This window comes from Bombus huntii, unplaced genomic scaffold (genome assembly GCF_024542735.1).
Source record: "Bombus huntii isolate Logan2020A unplaced genomic scaffold, iyBomHunt1.1 ctg00000093.1, whole genome shotgun sequence".
In the NCBI taxonomy this organism is placed as follows: domain Eukaryota; kingdom Metazoa; phylum Arthropoda; class Insecta; order Hymenoptera; family Apidae; genus Bombus; species Bombus huntii.
The window spans coordinates 237,455-257,123 of record NW_026099348.1 but is presented as its reverse complement, the minus strand read 5'-3'; the positions used below and the strand labels follow the sequence as shown (position 1 = coordinate 257,123).

Here is a 19,669-nt window from a genome sequence, read left to right as displayed (position 1 = left end):
CAAAACTGACACAGTTCCGCTTGTGACGCGAGACGGAGATTATCGTTTCACTTCCTTTAACGCATTTTTGCCATTGAAAGACACTAATTTCTGTGACTTGCTTTATCTCTGTTATAAATCTCTCTTTATATTTAAAATTTTATAGTTTTTGTGCAAACGTAAAACGTAAGTAAATATTAATAAATATTATAATAATATAATATAATGCTATATAATAATATTAATAAATACTTCGCTATTTACTTATTTTATTTCCATTAAGGTATATTGTATTTTTCATTGCATTACTTTCATTTTTATTTAGTGTAATAATAAACGCATACGTTAATATTCATTGGCATTAGTGTAATTGTAAGCTTCACTGTAAATTTAATAAAATTTATAAGAACGGAATTATTAAAAGGGTATATATGTGTAATTAAACTAGATTCTATTCTCAATGTTACTTCATTATTTTATTATTGTTTCATATATATATATATATTTTTTTTTAATTTACATGTGCTTCTAAGTTAATAGAACTAAACACATGTGTATGTATTAATTGCTATATACGTCATAATTTCAACCATAATATTAAATTATGGTATGTATTATTAAAAAGTATAGTTTAATGTATATATTAAATATATATCATTTATTCGTAGATTTCAAATATGGATACTGGATCAAAGAAGGAGATTAAAGAAATGATTACCAAAGATATATCGAATATACATAATTATTCCTTGGATGTTAAAAAATATATTAACAACCAGCTTGAAGACACTCTGGATTATTTACATGGTTTAATTGCTGAAATACCACAATCAGTCCCTGGCCCTTCAACTACAAAGAGGCCGAAAGTTTTGAAGAAAAAAGGTTATCGCCGTAAAGAGACTATCCCAGAAAATGATATTATCAATACTGATAATACAGTAACAGATTCAGCAGTACATGATAAAACAGAAAATAAAGATGTAAAAACTGGGGATGTGCTGGAAACAACAATTGACCGAACAAAAAGAAAGGCTGCAATAAAAGCTGCAATTAATATTAAAAAGCAGCAGTCAATGTCACTTGTTACAAAATTACGAAGGCTAACTCTTGATGATGACAGTAATGTAAATGTTTGTGTCATATTATGATGAAATTTAATACTTTTAATCTTACCCCATATCTTATGTTACTAATCAATACTAACCCTTATATGTAGTACCCAATAATGTTTGATATCGGTTAATTAATGCGTCAAAATCTAATTGCTTATACAATTGTATGTACATTGTGTATATAAATACTACTATAACGTTGTTAAATATATTCTAAATTTTTAGAGGAAACGTGGAGGCCGACCTAAAAAAAAGGAAAGTGCTAGAAGTAGTTCAGATGAAAAAAACACAAAAGGTCCTACAAAACATAGTAAAACAAAAAAGAATGTTTTAAGCGAAACAATTTCAAAAGAAGATGCAATACAGCCAGAAAGGATTGAACCATTAAAGTCTTCAATGACAACAAGAGATAGATAGACAACAATATAAAGAGAACTTTTTCACGGAGTGAAAACACGAAGGGTAAATATTCTAATATTATTGATGATACAGTAATTCCATCAGCAAGAAATGATATTGAAGATCCTTCAATGTGCGAGGATGCACTTGAGAAATTTACTCCTCTTATGAATTCCACGATGGACATCAATTCTACTTATACGCAGAAGATGATGGACGCTACCGCAATTGTAGAACCTTTATCACCAATAAAATCAAACGAAACTGTAGTAATTAATAAAAACTTGGCTAGTAGTATAGGAAAAAATAATGAACCTAAATTTGCATCACGGTCGCCAATAACTCTGCAGGAGGAGGTTCAGCAGCTGAATCAAGCGATTGGACTCACCGAGTTCGAAGAATTATTCGCAGAAGATGAGCCATCCCGTGAAAGGGAAATGTCTAATAGAAACATGACGAAACAGGACATTCAAAATGAAATGAAGAAAAATGTGCCCGTAAGAAGGAGAATCGAGGCCTTTGAAAAAGAAAAAATTTCAGAAAAAGCCATTGTACAAAAACTGGCACGAAGATCTGTCGAAAAAGCAAAAAAAATCTTATTAGCGAAACAAAAGAAGGAGACTCAGATGATGACATCGCAGGTAACATTACAAACAGTATCAAAGTATTCTTCTGTTATAAAAACACAAGCTATTATTCATTCGATATTTTATCCAAAATATAGCTCCAAACAGCAAGGTCCACTTCTGTTTTGCACAGTAAACCTGACGACGACACATCGGACGATGAAGCCAGACCAAGGCGTACAATTCCACATTAGGCGCAATGTAAGTGTTGTTTTACTTAATGAGTTAATAAACATTATAATGCATGGAGTACTCGAATTTTTATCAATCTTAGCGTACATACGCGAAAATGAACTTGCAATGCAACGATAAATTCCGAAGAAAGCAGTCTATAAATTCTTTGATAGAAGAATGTGCACACCAGATTTAACTGAAATGTTTGAAAATATAGATAGGAGTAGATTACAACGCACGTCCAGTGCAATATGGAAGACACCACCGCGTTATTCCATGATGGAAAACGAATAGAAGTTATAATTTGTTAAACTGAATGTTGTTGATTTCAAATTGTGCCTTAGAGCAGGAATACTTGCCATACCTTGCGTGTAATATAAAAATGATGTTACATTGCAACTATCGTTAAAAGATGTATGTGTTCTTAAAATATACCAATGAACGTAAGACTATTTCACTTTTTATATTTTAGAATGATCATAGGCATATATTACTTTTATTATACTAATCAAATTTTACCATTTTTTCTTATTTATATGTATCTTCTTAAGAATTAATAAATAAACCAATTAATAAATAATTGTTTTGGTACGACTTTTTAATGAGAAGTAAATTTTATTAGATTTGCCTTATTATCACTGTCGTGTAATAATTCGCGAGATACGCGTGATATAATTCGCACGATTAAATAGCACTGGTGATTTCGTCTCTTCGTGTAACGAGGAGGGTCTGGTAAATGGGTCGACCGTGGACGTTCAATCTTGTAAGAGAACAAACGGCGGCACCGTATCGTCGAGCATTTTTCTTTCGGTCAACAGCCATCCATTTTATATTTAGCACATTCGGTTGCGACGCTAAATTTTCGTTACACCACCAGTTGTTTCGTCTGAAATTCGCGTGACGTAAGTGCATTACACTCTCGCACCCGTCAGCCATTCCTGCGACCACTTCGCGTGCGTTAACTCGATAATATTTCGTCTCTGTTACCTTGTCGCCGTTGCTGCTTGACACATCTCGCTTGCTGGACGACTGATCGATGAAAATTAAAACGGGACGCAGATTTACCGTATCGTTATTTTTGTGTCAGGTATTCTCTTTTTGCCGTTTCGGCGAATTATTTTCATTTCGAACTTTTTTAGTCTTATTGTTACGTCGATTCTTATATTTCAAGATCTAGTCTTGTACGTACGTTGGGGAGCGCTTTTATTTATTGATTCAATAAAGAATATCGTTGTAGGTGTCATACATGCGAGTAAAAGTAACGAAGTACGAGCAGTTTCACTGTAACATACTTCCTGATAATTTCTCGTTATTTATACCATAAGAAAGTATCAAAGAGGAACTCTTATCTCGAACGTGGATCTATTTGTCGATAATGCATGCGTGTAATACTCGAGTGTCGTTCATACAGCGTAAATATACGTGCAGATACGTAAACCTTTTATGATTTTTGTATCAAAGGCAGACCTGCTATAATACTCGCAAGTGAAATATAATTCTACGAAAGAAAATGGAGCAAAAGAGTTTCGTTGGTAATATATTCTTCCTTTTTCATCACAAGTTTCCTCTTTGTTGTGCTTCTGTTACATTATAATCCTGTTAGATTTACGCGCGTAAAATTTCACTTTGTTGCACTATATCTCATCATCGCCATCTGCCGAACACCTGTGAGAAACGCGGTTTACTTTGTCTCAAAGCGAGCAAACGTCTAATTTCACAAATTGGAAAACCATCACGAACATTTGTCCTTCGCGCCATCAAAATTCTATCTTCTGAGATATTTTTCGCGTTTCCGAGGTCATCGCCACTCTCCTTAACTTTGCCTTACGATGTATAATATCTCGATGTTACGGTAGTTAGAAATTTGTATTAATTTGGAGAACCTTGCAAAAGTACGCAAATCTGCTACGATAGTCGGATGGAGAGTATCGGCAGAGATCTGTTCCTTTATCGTGAAACTCTCTCGGACAACTTAGATGCTACCAGATATCGATTCTCGCATCCAACCATTTCGTAATAAACGTAGATCATCCAAGAAATTTCTCAATTGTCATCCGTTAATTTCGCGCAACTTTTGCTTTACTTTAGCTACGTGGGAACCTATTAGTGCGCAAATGTTACCCCGAAAATGTTACTCCTCTGTGCCAAATATCGTTCACGTGTATAATCAAAGTTGCATAAAACCGCGTACAATTGCATCAGGAAATTTCTAATAATTTGCTCGTCTCGCAGGACGAAAACAGGCTCACGAAGGATCCCTCTGTCCTGGCTATCGAATGTACCGCAAGCACGTAGTTTCAAGTGTCCGTTCTCTAGAAAATTCGAAACAATTTATGGTCGATGGTCGAGTGAACGGTGCAACGGTCGAGTCGGAAAGATCAGAAAGACAAATCGTCATAGTTCGAACAGACCGGGAAGCAGAAACGCACTTCCATGATCATTTGTATCGTTGCTCGATCTGTTGCTGCTCAATGACCGACCAAGCTGTTGATTTTTCTTTTTCTGCGATGCTACTATACTCTACACTCTATGCTTTATACCGTTCTTTTGCCCGCTATTTACCTTGTACGCGAACTTTTTATCGCTAGTGGATTGCAAAAATCCTTTTTTATCACGAATTTTACGTGACAATGCGTAGGTCAAGGTGGACGTAAGACAAAGGAAGGTGTAGATAAATAAGACAGGGTGTATTTAAAAATAATAAGTTATTTATTACAGTTTATTTAATATGTATACAGGCTATTCGTATTATAGCAGCGATAGCTAGTGTTAAATTAACAATGACAGTTTCTATCGTAGTTAATATTATATTGGTTATTGGCCATGACGAAGGCAAATTTTGATAGCCCTGGTCGAGGTCGGTGGTCTGGATCTATAACAAATAGTACTATATTAATATAGCAAAGAAATGTCGTAAATATCGATATCATTTGCAAGGCGATTCTTTTTGGGCATAGTGAAATTATGTTGATCAGTTTGTGGATATTATGTTGAAATTAGATAATAAAGTTATAGATTTACCCGTTTTAAGGGATTGTTCAGGCGCCGTTAATTCACTGGATATGTCGCCCTGAAGCAGGATGTTTAAATTTTAGATCATATATTGTACTGATAGGAAGTATTTTATCGATACAATTATGAGTTTATTTGATTAAAATATCTAACGTAGTGTCTAGTCACCAAACGAATTAGTAGATCAGCCGTGAACAATGGCAGTAATTTGTATAATAACAAAGGATAAGCCAAATATAGCAGAATGACTCATCGGCTAGCGGGAGGTTGTGTCTAATTATCAAAAGCGAAAGAAATATGAAAGATCCTAGTTTGTAAGACTTGTTGACAATCAATGTCAACAATTTTTTCGTTTGGTCCATAGAATGTTTTGAGTGGGCTGTATTTCGACACACGACAAAATTGATAACGTAAATAAATCTTATATATTTGTTTCAAGAAATGATAGCTCGTTTGTGAGCGGTATCTTTAGACAGGTTGTTGAAAACTGGATGTTAATTCGGATTTTATATTTTCAATAACTTCGCATGAGTATTTTAGTCAAATCTAGCACGAATCGAACAGGTGAAAACAATCTATACGGCGTTCGTGCTGAGGTTGTATGGTGATAGGTGCGTAAGAAACTACTCTTGGTGTTTTTAACGAACAATAGTTTATTTAGAACTAATCAACAATCAGAGTTAACAATTAACAATTAACAATTACACTTAACAGACAACTGGTAACAACTAACAAATAACGATAGACACCGAGAGATCATTCGACGCGTTGCTATGCAAATAGTACCGAGGAGTTACACATTTAATGGCGTAAGACAGACTGCCTGTGCTTTTGTTTCGGATCGCGCAGATTCTTCCCTTCGTAGCCCATCGATATCCCCCACTAGCGTGCATTCATTAGATGTGCCGCCAGTGCTGGCACGTGTATGCTCTTCCGAGAATTCGGCGGAAAGAGTGTGAAGATATCGATGGTACATTGGGCACGTCGGTGTTGCGCTTTGGCGGCGTCGCGCTTTGCATCCGGAGCCGTTGAAAAGTTCCGTGGCCCGTGCCGCCACAGTGCTTGGCAGGTTTTTATTTTGTTTACCTAGTGGATCGGCATGATAGAGTTTGAGACATGTGGAAAGTACGGCTTCCAGGCAAGCAGGGGCTGATTCAGCGCATTAAAATAAGAAGAAAATTTCGTATAAACGTTTTCGAGTAGACGCTTGCTTTGTGTCACAGTACTTTCTTACCTATCTTTAGAGAAATTACTCGAATCGACCAGTTCCAGTTTCTACGGAAACGCGAATGCGTCGCGTCATAGATCGTCCATCTTGTTCGAACAGCTTACACGAATTTGTCGAAAATTTTGATCGTCACGTCAACTAACGTTTTATAAGTAAGAGATTTTAAACGTCCCCGTATTTAATAATCGAACGGATTCGGATCCGAAGAGCGTATTGGTCCGGAAATAAGGCCAGCACGATTTATCTATTTTCCAAGAAATCGTTCATCTGTGTAATGTTTAGCATCGCAAAATAAGCTATAAGCGGAACGTATGGTCATATTAGGCATATTATGTTATATAAAATTTTCTTCTTATTTCAGTATTCAGAATCAACCTCTGCCATATTTTCCACCTGTTCTGATTCACCTTGTATAATATATAAGAATGATAATTGCAAATATATTTGTATAATAGCTCTATGATAAGCGCTTAATAATACATACAGTGAACTTGTACAGAGTAACGTTTGCTGACTGTCGGAGGCACATTGTTGCTGTCTATGCAAAGACAAGTGCCCATTTCTTGTCGAAGAACTCCAGTCAATTCTAGCGTTTCACCCACATAAGTTTTCAACGCTGAAACATGAAAATATATAGTCGTTATTTTTTAGCTTTGCCTCTATTTGATCTTCATCTTATCTGCTTACGCGCTTAATAATAGAACTAGGTTTGGTCTACGTAAAAAGTAACTTCTTTTTATTAAGACTCATATTTATTAAGATTTAATAAGATACAATTTATTAAGATACATGTAACGAAAGGCAGGAAGTAGTAACATTTTACGTGAATTTGCATGGATCGAATATGCTGATGTGCTTACGAATAAGAGAGTATTGATCGATAATTATTAAAGCCAATTGTTTGTGACATGGAAATAAGCAAAAGTCATTTTTAAGTTTAAAGATCTTTAGTTTAGTATTGAAATGTGTTTAATGTATTTTATCAAAAGTAGATAAAATAGGAATATTAAAAAGTTGTGTTTTGAAGACAAAATTTGACAAAAATGATGCATATACAAATGCTATCTGTGGTCATTAATATATTTTTTCGTTATCGACAGAACATTTTCCCTTGATTTTATTGACATATTGGATTAATCACTTCTTTAAGTTACTCCTTGTTGAAACAACATCAAAATCGTATATTGTTTCATGCTAAAAAATCTACTAAATCCATTGACAGTGAAACGATATTTCGTATACGGTTCTTACAAGAATTATTATTATTTAAGACTTAGGAAAACGTATATACAGTAGCCACGCACACTGTGCGTATTTCTGGCGCGCGTTTCCGTTCAGTGACAGTACTTCGGCGGACTGGATTGCCGAAGCGAAAGGGTTAAAAATATACGATAAAATCACATGTAGCTCTCTATTTGTCTAGTCGCTTTTGTAGCAATATCACTATGTCCTCTGACATACTTGAGGTTTCTTACAATTCACAAATTAAATGAACAACTGTGCAAGCGAAATCGCTGCTGTAGAATCCCCGCTTCTGTAGAATCAGTCGTATGGATTTCAAAATTTAGTGTGTCGCCGGGATTAGCGTTATCCAAAGTATGCCACAGGAATAGAACATAAAGATATTTCTCAAAATTTGTTATTGCTGGTATGATATTGCTGAAATACAAGGCTGCAGTTTCTTAATGTCGTCAAAACATTCAGTTCTTTTTTGGTCAGTCACTTTTCGCGTGTGTCACGACCGGCATACTTCAAATCCGACGGACTGACGATAGAGATAAAGATGTGGCGGCACTCGGCGACAATGTATATCGCTGATGTGCCTAATGAACCATCAACATCCCAACGGTCCTTCCACCGAAGGTTCTAGAAGAAAGAGCACGTGGCAACGATCGCGGACGCCTAGCAAATGCATGGACGGTGGGGATGTTGAGGGATGACAAAAGAAAGTAATCGGATCCGATCGAAAGTAAAATCATAAGAGTCAGTCTTAGAAAGTCACGCCTAGAGTTCGGAAGTAGATTGTAAAGTGTATTGATGTTAGAAAAAAAATAAAGTTTTCTTTTTTTATTTTTTTACCTCAAATTCCTTTTTTATTTTGTTATTTTACGTGACACGTGCTTTGTATTGCTCTGTCGAATTTGAAAGTTTCTATTACGATAGCGGATGGTGCGAAAGACGCAAGTTTCTAGTATTTTAGAGATGTCTGAACGTCAGCTGCGTGATTATGTAACAAAAAATGGAGATATCCATTGAAATATTTTAACACGCAAGAGATTTCATGTTAAGACAATACACGCAAAGTAAATACACACGAATATAATAGTATATCCCTTTCGATGTCATTCGATTTTTGTGTCATTCATTTTTTCCCCGATATATTTGAGCGATTCGAGATAAACAGGATACACTTCTAAACAATTCCTCTCAAAAGTGGCAGGAATTAATATTTTTTCTACTGAAAACAAATAACTGGAAATATTGAAAATGTAAAAGAATAGGAAGCTTAAAATCCGTTCACTTGTCGATGCAATGAGCAGAACAATACATATTTGCGATAATAAGAAGAATATCTCTAATGATACTGTAGTATCGGGGAGAAGGGCCCAAGAAACGTCGAGCTAACTACAGACAATGTCGCGAGAGCCGAGGCGCTGTCGGCTCCATCAATGCATTACCGGGTCCTTCAAGTAAATAGCCTTGCCGAAAAGACCTACGTGACCCTGGCTACGAGCGTCTGCAGAACACGTGTGCGGTGGGCCTAGCAAAAGACAATAGAGTGCTACAACGGCCAGAGAGTCAGTCGAGAAGCAGAGTGCGAGTTGAGCGGATACGGAGTGTGAGTCGGCGTGCGACGATATTGTAGTCGGTCCTTTTGTTATTGAATATCACTTATTAAAATACACTAAACTTTGAACTCTACCATCATCACTTGTCCTTACTCTAAGAAACCATCAGTTACTACAATACTTTTAATACATCAAAAGGCAAATACTATAAAAAGATTCGACGCGCTCTTTGAATACAGCTACTATCAAGATGTATAAACATTAGTACACATAATTAGCCTAGATCGTGTCGAAGTAGTAAGTACGTATGTACTTTTGACGAATTTTTAAATTCAAAATTCTTTTGAAATCACATTTAAAATACAGTTATTCTTAGAATATGATTTAAAATATAATCTTCTTTCTACTTTTTGCGTAATTTATTACGTAAATCATTACTAAAGAAAGTTACTTTCCAGTTGTGTTACAAAGTAATCCACTTTGTACACAGGTATGTAATAAATTGCCAGAAACTTTGATGAGAACGAACTTTTTATTAAAAAAAAGTGACATCTTTCATGTATGATTTCCTCTTCAATCTAATATTTGCTTGGTAGTAGTATATCAAATATTTTTGAGCTAAAAGTAAGTAATAAATATTCGGTAGGTTTATATGCGGAATGCATAAATAATTGTTATGAGTATTGAAAGTATTACATTTTTCTGTCTAAATCGTTTCGGTTCAATTTGGAAAATCTTATTCTGCGTGTGCAATTAATATCAGCAGCATGTCAACTCTAAAGTTTCATATCACGAAAAGAGTTTATGCAAAAGACGAATAAGAGTTAAGTTTGACATCGAGTAAAGAAAACCCAATTTGAAATTGATCTAACAGTGTTTTTCTAAATTATTTCTAGGTATTGTTCAATTTGTTCTTTTCTAAATATTGTTGGATTTAATTAACGCAGCGTCATATTTACGCTAATATCTGCTTGTTAAGCATAATTTTAATATATAATAACATGATCTATAACTCTTTACAATTTATATTTTATCATGGCATATGTTTTAGGATATTCTCCGGCTTCTTGTAATTTTTATTCATACCTATTCCACGTGTATCATGTTCTCTTTATTAACTTGAAACGTTTTACACGCACAGGTGTACGCGAGTACTATCAATTACACGTACATACAGAACTTCCTCAAGCTAATATTATCAACTCTAGAGCTATTAATAAATGTTCATAAAGGGGATACTTCTTCACGACATGTAGTTTAATAGTTTATTAACACATTGACTGCCACGCGTGTTTTCAAAAAAATCTGCGTCAGGCCACGCGTACAGCAGTACCAAGCGTTCTCTGCTAGGTGCTCCTATCGATATTTTAGTAATGCGAATCGCTCAAGTGGTGGTCTCAAGAATGATCTTTCGTTTCGCTTGTTCGCTACATTAAAACCGCTAGCTGTTGTCGAATATAACGAAGGAAAGTGTGGTATAGATTATTCCGACCAAATGGTTTCTTATGCCACCACAATTAGAAAAGGAATCAAATGGTACAGAAAACTTGGCATTCAATTCCTTCTGGGAATTTCTGTTGTAAACGCTTTGACGGTTTACAAAATTGCAACAAGGAAAAATATAAATATTGGAATATTGTTATTTTATAAATTTATTATTATTATGTTATTTTTATTTATTATTATATTATTTTTTTATTATTATTATTATTTATTATTATATACTGTTATTTTATAAATTCAGAAAGATAGTTATATCCACTGTATATACTACGTACATATATGTATAAAATATATGATTTTTTAGGAATATCTCTCTACTTTAAACTGTTACTAGCAAAGATACTTTGCAAGTAGCATTCTTATATGTTGGATTACAAGCTATTTCAATTAGCCTTGTAGTGAATATACTGTACAATATTTGTAATTTTAGCGAATGTCGTGATATTGTTCTGTAGGAGTACCAAAACATAGTTATCTTCTATTAGCAAATAAAATTCTATTTTTGATGAAATTTAGTAAAAAATATTAAAGTATCCGAGGAACAATTTCTTTTGCCTGCAAAAGTCACTTTGAGCAGGTGAAATCGAATCCTCAAGATTTTGATTAACTTGTGATGATCCGAGATACAGTAAAACTTTGCATCGCTCTATTGAAAAATATTTGTGCGCTAGAAATAAATCTCGAGTAAATAATGAGTTTACTATTTTAAAGATAAAACGTGTAACAGGCATTACATGTAAGAAATACAATGCGGGCGAAATAACAGCTCACTTAACATTTCTGTTAATTTCTAAATACATAGGATTTTTCACCAGATATTAGCGCTTTTATTGGAACAAACAAATGAAAATGAACAATTCCGTGTAACATATTTCGGAGCCATATTGATCTGATATGTCAAACATATACATTGATATTTCGAAAATTAAAAATTATTTTCTAGAGTTGACATGTTGTTTTTCAGGTAAGTAAAATGTTTTTTAATGTATACTATATCTAATTTATTAAGTGTAATTACCAGTTATTTGCCCCACTTTTATAATTTCCTTTGTATATTATATACATTATAATCTAAAACGTATTTGTTCAACGTATTTGTCGTCCAATACCGATGATTTAGTCATAGACCGAATTTCTTTTACCTGTAAGTTCAATATTTTGGCAACTGAGACTAAATTAGAAGGTGTCCGTTTAATTTTTCTTCTACTTTTTCCATAGAAAAATGTCTGAAAGTCCAAAACAGAAAAGAGAGAAATGGTCAGAGGAGAACATGAATGGGGCTTCGAAGCTACTCTTCAAAAATAAAATGGCCCAAAGACAGGTCACTGAAGCTTTCAATGTTTCAAAAACGACGAATGTGAAGTCTGGGCACACGTCGAATGCGCAGATCAAGAAAATATTAAGTGTTTTCCATACGGTATACATAAAAATCAAATTTGAATAAGAATATGTATACTGACATCTAGAGGACTTTTTAAAACATTATTAACCATTTAGAGCAAAAGATCAAATAATTAAATAATTGATCGGTACTGGACGACAATTTTTCGTTTCCTACAAATTCCGACATTACTATTCTTGCACATTGTCAATTCGTCAATTCGTATTATTGAATTTCATAAAATTAATTTTCCTACTTTTATCAAGTTCCATTTGTGCTATAAAGTCACTTTGTAAATTTTCATTTTTACCAACTCTAGCACAAGGTACTGTGCGACTCTCCCCTGCATCTTATTTTGTATGTGATTCGAAATCCAAATTATTCGATATTTTTCATACCAAACTACGATAAAGATTCTTAACAATTTCTGCAAGATTACCTATACTAGCATTTATGACGTTCCTGTCTCACAAGATCAATAACCAAGCCTTTTCCTCGATTCTTTTTCTCTGATGAAACGTTAAATAGTTTTCTTCCTTCTTTCTGTCCGGATGAATTTTATCTTTTTCGTAGGTCATTGATATCTGGTCGCTTTTTTAAATTACTTTTTCCGTAGTTTTCATGTCGCAATAAAGAGATTAAAAAATGCTGGATCAAAATTCTTAATGCTTTTCTCACCCACTCCGTACTGTTATCTTTCTGTTCATGTTCAAAATAGCGAATAGAGGTACATATAGAGGCGAATACTTCTGTGTTTAGTCTATTGACACCCCCTCCCTCTCGCCCCTTGATAAGGTTGACTCGTGTTAGATTACAATATCAGTTTGCCTAACAATCAGAACTACATGGAATTTTGGGGATATACAGGCTGAGTCTTCAACAGCAAACCACCTGAATAATTCTTTCAATTTTTTGAGACGCAGGGAAATGTTTGAAACAAAAGTTGTTTGGTTTCGAGGAGGCTATTACGCGATGGAAAAAGTTTTTCTCAGATGGACGCGTTTACGAGTTTTAAAGAACACTTTAATAGGCTTCGTTTTTTTTTAAGTGTAGCCGTGTAGTTTTGAATACCTATTTGTCCCATTGTTGCTCTTTTGAAGACGGATTTAAATATCGCGGTCATTTAAGGTCACTCAAGGTCATAAAACGTAGTAAAATAGTCCAATCGTAATGTGTGTCCAGAACGTAATGTTTCAATATTCCGAAACAAAGGAAAATGGATTTACCATTTTCAAGATAAGCGGCCCGTTTATAAAACACCATTAAACTAGGAGACGCAATCAATTGGAGAAAAGATAAATTTTCTGTGACTACTTATCGTACTCGAATTCGACTCTACATCTTCGTTACTTTGTCGAAATTGCTATGTATAATAATTATTAATTATGAATAACGAAAGAAATCCTTAACCGAAAAATACTTCGTTATTCAGTATTCGTTGTTTAATATAATTATAAAACACCAATCAATAATAACACAGGTACTTCACAGTGAGATATTTGAATTATTCGTCTAATATAAAGAATAAGAATTTTGGAACAAGAAATTAAACGATTAGTACAAACATTCGATAATTGCACGAAAAAGTCCTCTACGTAGTTACACAGCCGTCGTGTCCACTTTGAGAAGGACAGATTTCCCTGAGGTATCGCGGAAATTTGGCGGTCCATTGCGATCAAGCAGTGTAACATGATCCAATATTATCAGTTATCGTTGAGACAATGTATCCGAGTAATCATTCAAAACTGAAAATTGCCTTATTTTAGGCTTTTTAAAATTAAATTTCCACTAACGCATTTGTAGGATTTCCCCGACTAAAATAAGATCAAACATGATATAATATGAATAATATTTAATTATCAATTATTAAGTAAGCAAATATGTTCCAAATTTTATCGTGTTTGGTGTCATTTTAACCAGTAAAACGCAAGAAACATATTAGCAAAAATTTCATTGATCAAAAATCGCAAATAAGAATCTTTCAACTTATCGCCAGCCTTTAACGAGGCTCTCTTTCTCTTTCATTCGCGTTGTCAATTTTGAGGAATAGAGTCTCCATAATTGTAACGTTTCAGTCCCGATTTTTGTGCAATTATCGAATGTAATTATTAAAATTGTATACACGACATATTACAAACATTGAATCGAATTTTTTTCTGCAAAACGTTATCGAACACGAAAAAACGAACACGAATAATCGAATCGAAAATTACTAAACGATCGGCTGTTGGATAAGTGTTTACTAAGAATCTGACTAAGTACACTCTCTTAAATGCAAATGACTCATTGAACTTTTTTGATATTAACTTTTTAATGAACGGCAATCCTCGAATAAAATCTTACTCAAACTGATAACATTAACAAAATATTTAAAAAATGTCAAAATCGGCGGTATCTCCTTTTTTTGTAAATATTTACCGGCTATTGAATCCATTGATTCTCGATTGCCTTATCTGTTTGCTTGTGTATATCTTTTATATATACATAGATGGATACACAAATAAGTTTCGTCTATGGCGAGATCAATTTAGCCACCTGAGTAACCAGCTATCTTTCGAATCAACAGATACAATACCGATACAATGATACGACATGCGATGTACATACTCGAAACGTTACAGATTGAATCAATGAATTAATGAATTAATGAAGAGTAGCTGCTAATCATTGGTAGGATACACGCTTGTTAAAGATCGAAGATGTCCCTGAATTAATTAGCTTTGAAATTAAAAGGTTAGGTATGTGGGAGATTTTGCGTTTGAGGAAAATTATTCGAAGATAGCAATATGGTTGATGATACGGAAGTGTAGGGGTAATAGGGTGAATGCAACGAGCAATGTATAATAAACAATTGATAATTGGTAATAATGTATAAATAATTCGTAACGATTAAGAATAGAAGCAGATAGTAATATTTAATTAGAACCCATGTTTTTTTTTCAACTTCCAATTTATGTTCCTTTGATAGCAAAAACTAAAATAGAATTGATTATAATAAATTTTGAATATAGAGATTGAAAATTGAAATGGTTTATCAATTGGGCTGATTTCAAACTAATCTCGTAAAAAAGTTGTAAAGGGGGAAAATATAGCTTTAAGAAATACGCAATTAGTCGAGTGTTTACGGTACGTGCCAATAACAAGACAAGCTTTTGACTTTTGGAGAAGTCGACTGTAACAAAAATATATTATATTATATTATATTATATATTATATTATATATTATAGCTATAATTTTAGCAGATACTGTTTATCTATTTCGTTTTGCGTGTTTTAACGTCCTCATGGTGTATCGTATAGTAATTAATGCATCAGATTATATACATATTGGTGTTTGTAGGTAACACGTTATACAGAGTGGAGAAGCAGCATCAAATTGTCACGATTGCAAAATAAAATGAGTGAACGGCTGGTGAACGAGCAAAATACTCGTACAATAACAAGTGAATGTAAAGGGAGCTCTAAATTCCAAGAAATTCCATTTTATCAGCCGAACAAAATGTATAATCTGATAATGTTTTGAGGATAGTAAGTTAGGCAGGCGAAAAAAATAGGTGTTAACGATCAAGTATAACAGATACAGTAGTAAATATTCAACAATTTTTCAACCGTAATGTATTTATACACAAATTTGCGTACTTTGTATCAAAGTTTCTGTTGAAAATGACAACGTGAGTTCGTGCTCGCCATCCATATGCAGATGCGTTAGTGATAAGAAATAGTAACTAGAGGATGATGCTAGTTACAATCGATAGATTTAATCGATAGGCTTAAGATGCTTTTTTGTTTTTATCCCTAGTTTTTGTAAGCGTGTGCAATAAAGGCTTTTTTTGGCTCAGAACGGTGTAATAGATTTATCCATTCAATAAAATAATAACTACTCTGATCTTACCTCTGAGTATAGAAATAACAACAGTTTCGATACGTATATTTTTATGTACAGCATGTATAAAAAGTGTCAGGGCGTATAAGTGTCCACTAGCGTGATTTCGGAGGATCGGAGCCTCTGGATCGATTGATTCATGCAAAATTTTGTAAAAATTGACGTTTGCTGGCACCGTATGCTACTTAGCACGAGGATCAAATGGAACTTTACTGGGAAAGTATATTTGGATACCATGATGTGCAAGATATTATTCTTGTATATGTAGGATTTGTATACATTTTAATCAATTTACTTTTTTTAATCAATTTAATCCTCATTTTATCAATAAATCCAATTATTTTGCCATCTATCTCTATTACCGACTATCGAATTGTTCGTTGTTCCAAAAATGTGTTGCGCGCAATACTGGGCACTATTAAATAAATTTTCATTTAAATAATTGTTTAAATGTTAAAAGACAGAAATAAATTATTTGCAATTTCAACAAGTTTAAATATATTATTTAAAATAATGAGATTAATTGTTATTTACAAATTTTATTTTCTATTATTCTAAAAGAAAGCTAATAAAATCAGAATCTTTGTTTGAAAGTCTTTTTTCACACAGTAGATAATTCTGTAATAATGTGAAATCACACTGATTGCTCCATTCTGTTTATCACGGGCTATCCCACCTGCTAACGAAAACTTGTTGTTTTCTCGTTAATGTCACATTGCTTACTTTCTATCTGACTGCGAAATATAAACTTGTTGCGAATAATCTCGATGTAAGACCCAATGGAATTTCAACGTCATTTCTCCAGAAAACGGTTCAATTGCGACTCATAGCTTATTTTCTAAAGTTGGCAAGTTGGTCCTCGCGATGAGTAGACGTTTGTAAAACTGTATCATCTAGAGTTGTAGAATTAAGGTGGTCCGGTCAAATAAGTGTATTTTTTATATACTCTGTACATATACAGGCTTTTCCAGAATAATTCCATACCGCCAGACAGGATAAGACGTCAAACAAGAAAAAAAACATTTTTCTTTTCTTCAGCTTATTTTTGCGCGTAAACTTTTTGTATTTAAAGCTAAAGTTTGAAATAGTTGTCGATACTCTGTCACACTGAACGTATTTCATTGTAAGCTAGCTCAAGCAGAAACAAAGCCTTATACAAGAAAACTTCATCCTCTTCCTTTGACTTACTTTTGCATACAGAAAAATCTGCAGTCTAAGTGTGCTATCCTGAGATTCCTTGATTATACATATCTTTTCTAAATTTTTCGTTTCTGTTAACAAAACTTCCATAAATGATAAAGTGCAGGTATTTCTAAAGGGAAAAAATGTAAAGAAACTAAAATTAACGCCCAAACACCCAAAATTTCAACATTAACCCGCCATATATATATTGTTAAATATGTAAATTCGCACGTTCGTGGGGAGACGCGATCTCGAGGAAGTGCGCCAACGGGAGTCGTAAATTCCCGTTACGATTGACTAATCGACGCCACGAATCGTTCAATCCCTTATTTCTTTTGGGATAATAAGGGTAGTTAACTTGAAGAGAACGCTGCTATTAACAGGTTATTATATATGTCGGAGATGAAAGGAAACCCGGAGCCTTCCCTTTGCAATTTTGAGGAAGCCTTCTAATGCTTTAGCCTAGATTTTATCATAACTGTAATTAAGCAATTGTCATTTGTAATTGTTTGACATTTGTGAAAGCGAAAGTGGGTTCGAGGTGACAACTGGTCGCCGAACGTAGCCACGGTCACGGGATAAACGTTTTGCCTGACGAAGGTGTGGATCGGTTGTATTGTTTTCCCTAGAAATCACATAGAATTGTACTTTAGAGATGCTGATATAATGGGACACACGTTGTATTAGGAATCAATCTCCAGACAGAAACAGGTCGTCCCATATAACGTAATACGTTATAACGTCATCCCATATAACGTAATAAGTTATAACGTCATACCATATAACATAATACGTTATATCGTCATACCATATAACGTATTACGTTATAACGTTATAACGTTATAACATATAACGTAATACGTTATAAAGTTATATCATGTAAAGTAATACGTTATAACGTTATACCATATATCGTTACATATGTCACGACCAGCATACTTCAAATCCGACGGACTGACGATAGAGATAAAGCACTCGGCGACAATGTATATCGCTGAAGTGCCTAATGAACCATCAACATCCCAACGGTCCTTCCACCGAAGGTTCTAGAAGAAAGAGCACGTGGCAACGATCGCGGACGCCTAGCAAATGCATGGACGGTGGGGATGTTGAGGAATGACAAAAGAAAGTAATCGGATCCGATCGAAAGTAAAATCATAAGAGTCAGTCTTAGAAAGTCACGCCTAGAGTTCGGAAGTAGATTGTAAAGTGTATTGATGTTAGAAAAAAAATAAAGTTTTCTTTTTTTATTTTTTACCTCAAATTCCTTTTTTATTCTGTTATTTTACGTGACACATACATCGACACTCTGTGTTACCACAGATTTTATACGAAATAGTGAAATTGGAAATCGAATACTGTATTCAGAGTTAAAATATAATGCTATATGGAAATGAAATAGCACTTCAAAGACTTGATAGATTTCGTTAATAAAATAAAGCAAAATAAATCTTTAATTCACTCACTACGAATTTATGGCATTGATTAAAATCAATGAATGTAGAGTTACTTCCGATTAAGGGTACAACTGTTATAAATTAAGAGCATAATTACATTGAATTAATGGGAAAATGTTGTTATAAATTATTGTTATAACTGTTAAGAATTAATGATATAATTGTTTTAGATTAATGGCTTAAATGTTATAAATTAATGGCTTAAATGTATAAAATAATAGTTCAAATATTGTAAATTAATGGCTAAGATGTTGTAAATTAATAGCCTAAATGTTATAAATTAATAACTTAAATGTATAAAATAACAGTTCAAATGTTGTAAATTAATGACTTAGATGTTGTAAATTAATAACTTAAATGTTATAAATTAATAGCACAAATGTTGTTGAGAATTGTGGATCTTTGAAGTCGAAATAATGTTATAAGAACACTAAATTTATACTGAGGATTAATTTTAAAATAGTAATATATTTATTTCATGGACGATTTCTTATATATTCATCGATACACACTTGCACGCGTCTCAGCACTTTCTTCTATACCCGACTGTTAACCGACTGGACAGTTTACATTCATCTGTTTTCGAGACGCCGCGCACACACATACATCCACACGCTGATGTTCACATACAAGTATCTCTACTACACATTTAACCCAGTCCAACACAGAAAATTATACATATCTCAACAAATGTTATAAATTAATAGTTTAGACGTTATAAATTAATTGCTTATATGTTATATATTAATGGCTTAAATGTTATAAATTAATAGCTTAAATATTATAAATTAATTTCTCAAGTATTGTAAATTAATGGCTTAGACGTTATAAACTACTAGTTACAATGTTGTTATTTGATATTTTTTTTATTTACCTTATATTTAAATTCTTCTTGGATGTTCACTGACCGGAATTTCAGGCACGAAAGAGCTCGCGCGCGACTT

General features: G+C 33.6%; 2 long non-coding RNA genes and 1 pseudogene across 2 annotated transcripts; 2 read left to right on the top strand and 1 right to left on the bottom strand.

The window, feature by feature from the left end:
• The first annotated feature begins 380 nt into the window (after positions 1-380).
• On the top strand, positions 381-2,047 carry LOC126876766 (uncharacterized; annotated as a pseudogene).
• Positions 2,048-2,050: 3 nt separating this feature from the next.
• LOC126876787 (uncharacterized) lies at positions 2,051-2,853 on the top strand. Its single transcript, XR_007694520.1, has 3 exons — positions 2,051-2,131; positions 2,215-2,317; positions 2,391-2,853. It is a non-coding gene; the product is annotated as an uncharacterized LOC126876787 (long non-coding RNA).
• A 3,076-nt stretch (positions 2,854-5,929) lies between these two features.
• On the bottom strand, positions 5,930-19,636 carry LOC126876786 (uncharacterized). The gene is made up of 3 exons (XR_007694519.1): positions 19,600-19,636; positions 7,015-7,146; positions 5,930-6,388 (listed from the first exon to the last, which is right to left on the bottom strand). It is a non-coding gene; the product is annotated as an uncharacterized LOC126876786 (long non-coding RNA).
• Between the last annotated feature and the right edge of the window lie 33 nt (positions 19,637-19,669).